This window comes from Cyprinus carpio, unplaced genomic scaffold (genome assembly GCF_018340385.1).
Source record: "Cyprinus carpio isolate SPL01 unplaced genomic scaffold, ASM1834038v1 S000006796, whole genome shotgun sequence".
Taxonomy (NCBI): domain Eukaryota; kingdom Metazoa; phylum Chordata; class Actinopteri; order Cypriniformes; family Cyprinidae; genus Cyprinus; species Cyprinus carpio.
Window position 1 is genome coordinate 141,497 of NW_024879382.1, and position 4,105 is coordinate 145,601.

A 4,105-nucleotide genomic window follows, 5' to 3' on the forward strand; every position below is an offset into this window, starting at 1 on the left:
TAAATGGTCAGCAATATCTTCAAAAGATCTTTGAACTTTGGCACATTTTTTTTCTCTATATAGAGATGATATGTCAAGGAAATATTGAGAAATGTTGTACATTTTGTTATGTGTAAATGTTTAAATCTTGTAGTGTTACAATTAACCCTGCGTTTATGCCCTGCTCACCCCGTACATGTGAAATGCTTTTTACAGACCGTTTCCCGAACGAGCACAGTGCAGTTCAAACAGACGATAGAAATGAATGAACATAGCCTACCTGAAACCATTTTCGTAACATTTGAATTTTCTGGTGTATGCAATCTCATGCAGAATACAGCGCATTGAAGTGAGCGAGTTTTTTTCTCATTAATAATGCGGACCGATTGAACCTTTTAATAATGACGTTGCTCTGAGACCCTCACTGTAATTACAACACGCAACGCATGTTTTAAATCGCGGACTTAATTGCAATTCGAAAATCACACTAAGGATATCGCAATTCGTAATTAATGTTGGTAGGCTTTATCGTGCAGCCGTAGACTGCACTGTGTGAGTGTGTGTGTCATTTAAACGCAAATTTAGCTGCAGCCAAGTGACTGTGGGACCCACCTTGCTCCATTCTGCGACCCACAGTTTGAAAACCCCTGCTTTAAAGAACCTTGTGCCTAATAAGTTATGACATGCTGTTTTACCTATAGGTAAATTTTTTACACTCCCCCTATTATTAGGCATATTATTTATAAATAATTATTTATTTAATAAGAAATTAATAATATTTGCTGGTTCCAGGGGATTGGCTGTATTACTGCTTGTTAAACCATTGAAAAGGGTGTAAAAGGATGTCCTTTGGGATTTTGCACGTTGTGAAATCTGTTTATTGCAATTTGCTGCTATAAAGGCCTAATAATGGGAAGATAGAATAATGTATATTTCTTTTAAGACAGGTGAGATATCTAAAGTTGCTCATTTTATTCATGTCTGGGGTGTAATTTAAAATATTTTGGTGCTTCATGCTTGTCCCTTAATTACGCCTCTGCTTGTTGCTGTCTGGGTGTATGCTTCCCCCAGCTGGATGTGTTCCCTTCAAGTGTCCCTGATCAAGGACTTCCTAATGCAATGAGGCTTCTCCAAAAGGCTATTTATAGTGAAGTGTTGACCAGTTTGATGGTTGAGGGATGCTTGCTGTATAATATGGTTTAGTTTTGGGGGTTTCACTACTACCCTCCCTGCTCTGCCCAGGCATGGCCGCTTGAATGGGTGTGTGCCAAAACAAACCAGAGTGTTTCAGATAGTCGAATACAATGTAAAGTGGTTTTGTCTGAAATCAAGCAACCAGCTTGACCCATTATCAGACAAGCTCATGACCTGTAGCCCTTGCTAAAAACTGTCTTGTTAAATTGTGCACCCAGAGATACCTGACAAAGTTGATGTGTTAAAGTGTCTCATGTTAATTATTTGAATTTACATTTTGCAAGTAGTTCTTATTCTGATGGATCTGTTCCGTTACCCTGGGGGAGTTTAATCACTGTTTTCCCCGTTCTGTCTAGACATGCCTGCATGAATGTACGTGGAGTTTTTGCCCAGAGCAGAACCATATGCCAACACTAAAATAATTACTTCAGATTGTCAATTATGATACCAGACAAAAGGGATATTTTCTTACAGAATCTGACATCCTGGGCTGGATCTTAATTATCTGTCATGGAGACTCAATCTAACACTATTGACAGTATTTTCTGATTTAATATGTGCTCCTGTAGCTCAAGTGATAGAGCATTGTGTTACGAAGCGCAAGGTTGGGGGTTCGATTCCCTGGGAACACATGATAGGTAAAAATTAATAGCCTGAATGCACTGTAAGTCGCTTTGGATAAAAGTGTCTGCTAAATGCATAAATTTAATTTAATTTAATATGTGAGTGATAAAAATAGATATACAAAACCCCAACTGTAAAAACCTATGACTCTTATATTTTAACAAAATGAAACAATAATTTTGAACCTAGCTTTATCCATTGTTCAGACTGCTGTTCTGGAAATGTAAACAAATTGCATATTTTATTAGATAATGCCTCATTTTCATATTTAAAAATAGCATTTCATAAAACTTTTACAAATATATATATATATATATATATATATATATATATATATATATATATATATATATATGTAAATGTTAATTCGTTTATTTATTTTTTTTTTTTTTTAATGACAACAATAAGCACATTATCTTGTGTTGCATGTATGTCTACTGGTGCATCTCAATAAATTAGAATGTCATGGAAAAGTTAATTTATTTTAGTAATTCAACTCAAATTGTGAAACTTGTGTATTAAATAAATTCAATGCATACAGACTGAAGTAGTTTAAGTCTTTGGTTCTTTTAATTGTGATGATTTTGGCTTTTTAATTATGATGATTTTGGCTTTTGATGCCTTGACCCCAGCCTCAGTCCATTCCTTGTGAAGTTCACTCAAATTCTTGAATAAATTTTGCTTGACAATCCTCATTAGGCTGCGGTTCTCTCAGTTGGTTGTGCATCTTTTTCTTCCACAGTTTTTCCTTACACTCAACTTTCCGTTAACATGCTTGGTTACAGCACTCTGTGAACAGTCAGCTTCTTTGGCAATGAATGTTTGTGGCTTACCCTCCTTGTGAAGGCTGTCAATGATTGTCTTCTGGACAACTGTCAGATTATGGAATTATATTTGCTTCAAAAAAATGAACGTAACTTTATAAAACTGAACGTAACTTTTTCAGAAACTATCAAAAATATGCCATTACAAAAGAAGAAAAACACAATGAAAATGAAAAAAATTAACTCAGTCGCACAAATTTAACAGGCTCTTCAAATATGATTCATTCTTTGTTGATGTTTTTCAAAGATTCGTTTTCGCTAATCGTGGATTCTGAATGCATTGTCACAGATTTCGCTTACGCTTCGCAGTTCTTCGTTTGGTGTTTTGACACAAGCCTCTCGTGGGGGCGGCCTTAACAATGATCTACTCTGATTGGATAGTGAGCTTTTGATGGACAGGTGCTCTCTGACATGGAAGTGCAGACGTCACTCAGTGACGCGCATACTGGAAAGCTCTCGCGGTGGAAACACAATCAGGATTTATGCAGAAGAGGCACATTACTAATAATATACGGTTAGTTTTAGATGTGTTAGATTATTCAGATTTAATAGACAGTGATGGTTTCATTTTCTTTTTAGATTATTACAAAGCTTTCGACACATTGGAAGATGATTTTTTTTTCAGGCTCTACAAAAAATTGGCTTTGGCAATGCTTTTTGCAGGATGGTCCAAATGCTTTACATAAACAGAAACAGCTCTATCAAATTAAGTAATGGTACTTCACCTAGATTCTTTTTAAAACAAGGAGTTCGGCAAGGATGTCCAGTTTCCCCTTACCTGTTTCTAATTGCAACACATTTTCCTTAGCACACATATAAACAATAGTCAATTAAAGGATATCACAATTGGTAACACTAAAATAAAAATTTGTCAATTAGCGGATGATACAGCTTTATTCTTGAATGATTGGGTATCCTTTTCTTTGTTTCTATTTAACTCTTTATTGTTTTTTTTTTTTTTTTTTTTTTTTTTTGTTGTTGTTGTTTTTGTGGTTGATATTATGTGATGTATGTTTATACTTTTGTATGTTTTTGTTCTCTGCATTAATAAAAAAAAAGCCTCTCGCGGTGATTTGTATGCAATACGTCATGCTTTGTATTACTAAATATGTAAATAATATTTGACCTTCGATCGTCTCAGTCTGTAAAGATGAGCTCTTGTCCTTCAAGGCAGCTTAAAGTAAGCTTGTGTTACTGAATGACAATAATAACCTGCAACGAACTGCTGAACACTGTAACATGAATAAAACTTGTATCGATGTTATTGGTTACTTCAGTAACACAAGCTTACTTCAAGTTGCCTTGAAGGACAAGCGGAGGAGGAAGATGATGACACTCCGTGTCTCCCCGGAGAGCTCATCTTTACAGACTGAGACCATCGAAGGTCAAATATTATTAACATATTTAGTAATACAAAGCACGACGTATTGCATAGAAATCACTGTGAGAGCTTTCTAATATGCGCGCCACTGAGTGACGTCTGT